Source organism: Triturus cristatus, chromosome 10 (assembly GCF_964204655.1).
Source record: "Triturus cristatus chromosome 10, aTriCri1.1, whole genome shotgun sequence".
NCBI classification, from domain to species: Eukaryota; Metazoa; Chordata; class Amphibia; order Caudata; family Salamandridae; genus Triturus; species Triturus cristatus.
The window spans coordinates 1,186,440,765-1,186,449,924 of NC_140593.1; positions in this window are offsets into that span (position 1 = coordinate 1,186,440,765).

Below are 9,160 nucleotides of genomic sequence, written 5' to 3' on the forward strand. Positions count from 1 at the left end.
TCTCCCTCTCCCTCCGTCTGTCTGTCACCCTCTGTCGCCCTCTGTCGCCCTCTGTCTCCCTCCCTCTCCCTCTCCCTCTCCCTCCGTCGGTCTGTCACCCTCTGTCACCTCAGCCCAGCTTCCTGGGCACACACACTTTGCAGGTCTTTCAAAGGCCATTGGCTTGTTCATGTGGCTTTGTATAGAATCTCCCGGACCCCATTGGGCAGAGTGTCTGTGAGTCTGCGCTGCAGCGGCGGTGTGTGCTGACACTCTTTCACAGTGTTGCCTCTTCATTAGCTTCTGTTATGTGCGAATTGGGTCTTCATACCCATGTCATCCTGCGACGCGGCCGCCATTTGCAGGCGACACAGTACAGTGTCGGGACACACTGTTTGTATAGCTCTGCCCTAGGCCATATGGGCTGAGGGCATTGGTGTCTGCTTATGAGTTGCACAATGTGATTTTGGAGGCCCCCCCTCCCGGCATCACGGACATCCTGTCTTGTGTTGGTGTTTTGTGTGGCCTGTGACTTGGCATGGCCTTGCTTGGTGCATGGGGCATGGAGCCGATAGTGGCATGTGCATGTTGTTGGAATGTGTTTGCGTCCGGTGATGGCTTTGGGGTAGTTGCGTGCATTATCGGGAGTTGGGTTGTGGATGCGGTTCCCCCCATGTGGGGTGATTTGTTTGTGTACTCACCAGGCTCGGCGAGTCCTTCTAGTCCGTGTACTCCCACCGGCGGCAGCGTGCGCATCACCTTCTCCTCCCAGGGATGGTAGTGTACCGGTCTGCGGGGCGGCCCACCTCCAGTGATGTTCCCCTGGTTGTGTTCGTCGGTCATTTTGCGGCGGACCGTCCTCCGCAGATCGTACCACCTGGCTTGGCATTCATGCCTGGTCCTTCGGATGGGCGCAACAGCATTCACCCTCTTGATGATCCTCTGCCACATGGCTGATTTTTCTGATACGCTGGTCTGTCTGACCAATGTTCCAAAGAGCTGTGGCTCGACTCTGATGATTTCGTTGACAAGGATCTCCAGCTCCGCTGTTGTGAACTTTGGATTCCTGTCACTGGGCATGGTGTGGGGTGTGGGTGTGGATGGTTGTGGGTGTGTGTGTGTGGTTGTGAAGGTGTGTGTGTGAATGTGATGAGGGGGTGTTTGTGAAGGTGGTTGTGTGAAGGTGTGCAAGTGTAAGGTGTAGTAAAGGTTCCAGTCTGGTGCTGTGGGTTGTCTGTGGGGTCTGGCAGCAGTGGGTCTGTTGCAAAGGCTCATGGTTTGTGTGTGTGGGCCCTTTTTATTGGTCCATTTGTGGGTGTGGCTGTGTTTGAACTTTGGGTGGGTGTGTTATAAGGGGTGGTTGTGTTTTTGGCCTCTGTTTACCTGTTTGGCTGTTGCAGGTCAGTGTATTGGGTGTATTTGGGCTTGTTGGACGTGTTTTGTGGTGTTGTGCGATTCGAATTGGCTCTCCTTGTGGTGTTTTGCAGTGTCCTGGTTCAGTACGTGTGTTTTTCGCGTCTGTGCGGTGCGTCCATCGGCCATGTTGTTGTACAGTGCTCACATTTGCTATGGCTTGGTACGACTTGTACATGCGCACGGCTGGGTGAGGGTGCTGGTGTAGGGGCCTCGGGTAGGGTGCGTACAGGCACGGGCAGGCTGTGGGGGCCTGGGGGTACATGCCGTACATACGTGAACCCAGGGTACAATGCGTACATGGGGGGGCTGGGGGTACGGCGCGTACAGACGGGGTGCTGGGGGTACGGTGTGTGCCCCCACCCCCGTATGGACGGTGCGTACCCCCAGCCTCCGTATGTAAGCACCGTCCCCAGCACATACCCCCACCCCGTATGTACGTGCAGTACCCCCAGCCCCCATATGTACGCGCCGTACACCCGCCCCCCCGTATGTACGTGCCGTACCCCCAGCCCCCCCTATGGACGGAGCGTACCCCCACCTCCCCCCTAGGTACGGAGCATACCACCACCCCCGTAGGTACGCTGTGGACCCACCAGCGCGTAACGCACCGTACATAGGGGGGGTGGGAGTACGCCTCGTACCTATGGGGTCGGGGTACGCTCCGTACTTATGGGGTGGTGGTACGCTCCGTACCTGCGGGGGTGGTGGTACACTCCGTACCTACGGGGTGGGGTGGGGGTACGGCACGGACATGAGGGGGTGCTGGGGTACGGCGCGTACGTGGGGGGGGTGTGCTGGGGGTTGTTCGGCACATATGCGGGCAACTATTTGGACGTCTCCATAGTTGCTATGTGAGTTTGCACCGTGCGGTGTTTTTTCCATACAGTTCTGCATTCGACGGACGGGACGGATCGTACTTGAGCGCTCGGACTTCAGTTTCCCGATTCGTAGGTAAAACTGTCCGGGGACGTGTCGGACACTTTTTCCGACCCGATGACGTGTCGGGGTATTTTCCCAATGCGATTCGTATGGATTTTTTCACACACGAATCGTACTTGCCAGTTTGTACGGGACTTGTACGATTCGTACGGTAAAAAAACCGGATACGATTCGTACGGGGGAAATTTTTAACGATTCGGAATCGGCCCCTTTGTTGTTTATTTTTCTTAATTTATTATTCATGGTTTCCTCTCTCATTGCATTTACATCAACATTGTCTAATTGTCTTTTTGTTTTTTAAAAGTACAAATATGCTTTTTTATAAATTTTTCTTTTTTTATAAACATTGTTTTCCTTAAGACAATATGTTACAGATATATATAATTTAAATACAACATGATACTCTGGACCCCTAAAAGAAATCAAATATACAGCAATACAAAATACCAAATCGAAGTGGGTCACAATTTGACCTACCTCAACAATACTAATAAGATAGGCCATAAAATGTGACTCACTGTGATTCTCAGCCATCACAGTGATAGTGGCCTGCTGGGGTCAGCAGATCAACGTGTTTGTGATTTCTTTTAAGCAGTCTTTTTTTTAAATGCAGCACGTTTTCCTTAAAGGTAAACAGGATGTGTTTAAAAAAAAGAAAGAAAAGCTAAAGTAACATCTTTTAAAGAGTAGGGAGGGACAGGACCACTGCGTACTCTAATAAATGTTTTTGTCAACAGTTACAAAGGGGCAGGGGCTACCGCGACATTTGTGTAGTCAGTAAAATAGTAATGTTTTGCAACCTAATTTTAGTCACAAAACAGTATTGCATCCCATTCCAAATTAGTATTTGGAAGGGAAGCCCTAAACACTCCACTTGTAAATACCGATTCAGTATTTAGTGGCAAACACAAATTGTGATTCAGTAACGTGTTACTGTAGAGAAATACATATAGTGGTCTTGCTGCTCATTTTGTATTTTTGTAACCTGTTACTGTATTGCAATGTGGGTTTGTTACTTACCAAAAGGCAATATTTAAGGGTGCCACCTGCCCAATATTTGAGAACACAAAATGCCTTCCCATTTCTGTCCCTTGTTCTTGTTAGCCCTTTCTGGTTTCAATGACCACCATTTTCAATTCCTGTAGGTCCCATTATTATGCTGAAAGCTGGATTTACCTTTAACAGCCCTGTGCAGTCTAGGAGTTATGGTCTTGGTTTGCTTGAGTTGATCCATTTGGGCTCACACAACTAGAAACATTTTCCTTCCAGCAATTTTATATAGCGCAAACCTGGCCCAAGAGCCTTGGCATGCTATATGAGCACCCGAATATTTTAAGCTAAGTGGGACAGACGCATCAATCCCTAGGATGGGTGCACTTTTTGTTGAAACAACTGTGTTTCTTTTCTAAATTAAACGTCTTTTCAAAATAACTTTCATCAGCTCTTTGAATTTGTTACTCCATGAATTTATTCATTACATATGGTTTTGGCTTCATAGCGCTATTTCTAACACGCCCAATGCATTTCGGGTCCTTCATAGACCCTTCATCAGGGATCTGTAAGATAAATACCGAGGAAACCATATGAGCAAGTCTCAAACGAAAAAATACAGTTTTAAACATCCTAGTTTTTTAATACAATCAATGTATAATGCATGACAATCTCAAAGCTATAAATCAATGCATTTGTAATATTAGCAGCAACATCATACCAACATTGACACTTTCTTCTAAAGTTATTGCTTTTATAAAGCATATAAGACCCAAATAACGAAAGCGCTATCTACAGAGTTCGCTTAGTTAACAAACATTCGGCGAACGAAACGGAACTCATTTAAAAAGGTCTAAGTGGCTTTCTCAGCACACAACTGAATAAGAGCACGATTCATAATAGTAAAAATGAAACTGAAAAACAAATTCTAAGCGTGCATACATAGTGCTCGAACAACACGCAGTAAATATAAAAGCTTACTTTTGCGCGTCTCGACAGTTACCGCGTATGAAGCTTCCTTAGGAGGGTAGAATGAAGGCAATTGATTGATCGACAGAATTTAAAAGGAACCCGAATATTTTACCATTTATTAGGTCTTGCCTAAGACAGTGCAAGCAAGATCTTTTGTTTTATATACAGTGGACTTGGAGGCCACCTATTGCTTACCATTGGTTGGCTTCATTGTCACTCTACTTTGTTTGCATCTTATTGGTCTGCTGCCGTAAGTTTCCTTCCTCTTCATGTTTTTGTCCCTCCCCTGGAGTACTGATGCATTACTTGTGTCTTCCACTGCTCATTGGAGTAGGTGCTACCTTTTTCTTTAGGTTGAAGCACTCTACCAGAGAGTGCCTTTTTTGTCTAGCTCCCTCATGTACTTCCCCCCTCCTGCCATCTGTGTTGTTGCTTGCCCCTTCTGCCTGTTGTCCATGCTGTAGCTTACCCTCTCCCACCTTCCTTTCGCTGGCTGTGAAATTGCATTCTCCCTCCCACTCTCCATGCTGTTACTTGCCCACTCCCACCCTCTTCTAGATGTTTCTGTTGTAGCTTGCTCATACCCACAGTTCATATTGTTGCTTGCTACTCCTGCTGTCGATGTTGTTGCTTGCCCCTAACTCCTGTCCTTGTTCTTGTTTGCACCAAACCGCTATCTTTGTTATTGCTTGCTACCTCTCTCTCCTCTAGCTGCCCATGTTGCCCCCTCCACCTGCCACAACAAATATAAAGAGATATGATGCTGCCAATGCTGGCTGCGGCATAGCTCTTATTTAAAATAACTTTCAGAGGTGTTGCCTTTCACACTTTTTACAGGCAGCATGCTACGTTCACTCACATAGTGACTCCTGTTGCAACTCAGTTGCACATACATCTCAGAAAAGTGTGCACACAGCCACTGCATTGGCGAACAGCAAAAACAATATAGAGAGACAATCGCATGAGACCTCTTCATTTAATAGAAAATAGAGGAGCAATTTTACCAGACTGATTCCCTTCCCCCTAGTTCTCGTTTTCTCCACCCCCAGCAGGGATTCCACTTCCTCAATCAGGTTATCGATATCCCTTAGCGGCAATGTCCTTTCAGCTGGAACAGCCACATCTGGTCTTCAAAGCTTTGAGCTTTCAGTCTTTCTTCCAGAGGTTCTACAGCCTTTCTTCTGTCCATTTGTAAGTGCAGATGACTACAATAGAGAAGGCAGGAGAACGACTTGTCTAACGTTCACAAGTGGAGAAACAAAAGACACAGATGTTAGGGGGTGACCCAGCTCAGCCTTGAACTACCACAGACGGGTGCAGACGGGCGCTTGGCAAAGGCTTTGCTCTGGTGTGGCCCATGCACTTACCACCCTGAGGGGCTGCAGCATGACTTAAGAAGCGCAGATGAGCCTCTGGTGTTTGACAGAAGGGAGTTGTGGGACATGAAGTCCCCAGCGGCAACTGGAGCATCTGCGGCGGCTCACCTCCAATAATGGCTGTGTCCTGCAGACTTGATTCCTCGCAGTGGCCTGCAAAAGCAGCAGGAAGTCTCGCCCCAATGATAGATGTAAAACCAGCAAGCACAGCAACCAAATGCATAGTTGCTAACATTCTATGGGCAGTCTGGTCTCACTAAGGTGTAAAAGTATCCATAGTGTTGTCCTTTATCAGAAATGGGGCAGTAAATTTAGCACCTACTTCCTACCAGGAAAACAGTGACATTAAAACAGAAATTGGAAGTACCAGAGAAAATAATTTTAATCAGTGGGGCTTCCAACCTGATTAAAAACAAGGTGGCGCACTGCTGAAGTAATGTTTCAGAATTAAGCGCTCTATCAAGTGGTCAACATGTTTCTCGCCTAGTTGTCCTATGATCTAGCAGCGATTCGTCAGGACCAATATAAGTGAATCTATCTACACAACAGGTGGTTGTCCAGTAAAGTGTCCCTGATAAGCCACCTAACAAACCTACTGTATGGTACCTGTAATTGGAAGACCAACCCAATCTGGATCCGTAACTTACACCATCGACTCCCGAAAGGTTTGACACTTGTAATTCCCAGTGTTGTTTGCTGATTCGCAACAGAGTCGGCAGACCTACCCACTCGCTGCTTTCCGATCCCCGGCAGCAAGTTGTTAGGCCTGACGACTGTGTTGCGGTTCAGCAAACGACACTGTGAATTCCAAGTGTCAATCCTGCCCAGAGTCGATGGTGTTAGTTACCGACCCATATTGGGTTGGTCTTTCAATTACAGGCATTGGGCAGCGCTGCATGCCTTCTAGCAGCGCTGCCCTAAATCAAAAGAGAAGGGAAGGAATGCGCCATATCTCCAAGATATGGTGCATTCCTGTCCTTTCTGCCAGCTCACAAACTGCAACTGAGCGCCAAAGTAGGCACCCTTTTACCATGGTGCAAGGGTGTCTGTGTTGTTGGCATGACTCTTTTTGTGCAGGAAGGGCCCACTATGTGCACAAAAATAATCAAAGTGAGCGTTTTCCTAGTTCTAGAATGCAGCACACTTGGAAAAAGGAAAATAATAGGAGGAATGTAAACATTTTTCCTCATTACATCTGCTTTGGTAAGGCATTAGTTTTGGTGCCGCCACAGATTTATGCTGAGTTTTAAATCTGAGGTAGTGTCAAAAACTATGGGTGTTGCGTGGAACACTCACACCAACACCCCTTCCATGCAAAGTAAGGCATTGCCTTACTCCATATACTCACAGAGCCATCAAAAGCCATGCAGGGTGGCTTTGAGTGGCCTCGTAAATATGGGCCAACACACTGCATTTCCAAAGCATCACAAAGTGTCCAGTGTAAAAGTGCTGCAGGAGCATTGTAAATATGCCCCTTAGGGTCCAGGGCCTGAGGAGCACCTCTAGGGGTCAGGAACGCACCCAGTAGAGGCCAGCAAGGCTCAGGCAAGTCAAGATATACGTTCAGTGCAGCAGGTTAATCTGGGCAGTTGCAGGGAATCCTCCAATCCTCCAGAGCTTATTGTGTAACTGTAGCTCAGAACAGGTTCAGTCAGCTGACCCTCAGAGTCACTGCAGCCTGGGATGAAGGGTGCAGGTCTAGTCTTCCTTCTCAGCAAGGAGTGCAGCAGGGCAGAAGAGTTGCAGTCCTTTAGGCAAAACAGCAGTCCTTTCAATGGTGTACCAACAGGTCTAGCAGTGCACTCAAGAGTTAAGTCTGAGGGTCCAATGTTTATACTTGGTGCTGCCTTTAAAATAGGAGATGCTTCTAGAGGTTCCACCTCCACAGGGATTTGAAGTGTCCATCTTCCCCGACCTGGCACCAGCATGGCTTGGGTCACAAAATATAGTGTCAAAACCATTCATGAGGGTACTGGGCACAGCAGCTGTGATGTGTAACTATGGTAGGTGACAGTTCTGCCCCCTCTTTAAGAGGGAGGTGGCCCATCCTGACAACACTTATGTTTCCTTTGTCTCAGTGTCTGGGAGCAATACACAAAGACCAGTGCCAGCTACACCTAGTCATGTGACCAACGATACAGGCTGCAGCCATTAAATGGTTAGGACAAGAAAATGTCAACTTTCTAAAAGGGACATTTTTAGAATTGTTACTCTAAATCCAACTTTAGCATTAACAAGGGTTTTCAATTACAATTCGTTATACACCAAACTGAAACTGACTACCTGCTCCCAATTGAAAGTTAGCACTGATTAAATGTAAAAGGGTAGCCCAATGCTATCCTAAAGGAGTGATAGGCCTTGCAGTTATGAAAAACAAATCTAAGAATTTTTCATTACCAGGACATGTAAAACTTAAAAGTACATGTCATCCTTTTTAAATACACTGCACACTGCCTTCTGGACTGTTTGGGGCCTAACCTGTGGTGACTAATTTGTGCACTCCTTGTTAACTAAACTATTCCATTCATCTTGTTGTTGTAAACCGTAAAGTACTCCACTATTGCGTGCAATACTCTAGTGTGTGCTGCCAAACACACGTGCCTGAAATCTTTAGTGAAAAACAAGTACTACTAGTAACTTGGAAACAGTGTTCACTGCTGTGAATTCATCATTTAATTTAATTTCAAAATCTCTATTGATTTTTCAACAAACTTTTCAATTAATCTTTGTTATCACCGCAGAATTATCTTTCCCAGTACTAATACATAAACCACTTCTACTCTCGTATAGGCAAAATTCAATTAATTTGTTTAGCACCTGCACACTTTGCAATCATTTGTTCACGCACACTGCCCCACACCACTATTTGAGGCACCTTATGTTTTCAATTTGAAATATAAGAAATGTATTAAATAAATTGTGTTTGAATGCCAGGCTAAGCCAATCATCCAATGGTTTGTCCTAAATGTTGACACTCCCCCTTAGGGACCTTTGCTCATTCTTTTTCAGTGCAGGCTCCTGATGATTAGCTGCAGCATACCTTTCCCTCTAACTACATACCTGGTCACGGCGGGATGGCCCTGACCATGAAGCAAGCCTAAAGAGACAATATTCTAAAGAGGTCTGTTCCAGTACCACAGCAGGTTGGGTGCTCAGGGGCCTTTCTTCAGAATGCAGACTACACCAGAAGAGGATGTGTTCCCTTGCAATCTTTGTGGGTACTAAACGTAGGCCATGCTGCTCTTCTACTCTCATCTCATCTACAGGCATCAGCATCAATCACCATGGCTGCAGGGTACCTATCCCACAGAAAAATGGGGCAAATGTGTCTGCAAGGGCTCCGTAGCCTCACAATCATTAAGATTAGAGATGCCAGAGGAGACTTAGGACATGATTTAGAATTTTGTGAAAAGGGAACCCATCAAAAACATAGAAGGGAGAGTACACTGTCCATCAAACTCTTGTTCAGTCCACCCTAATATAAGTCA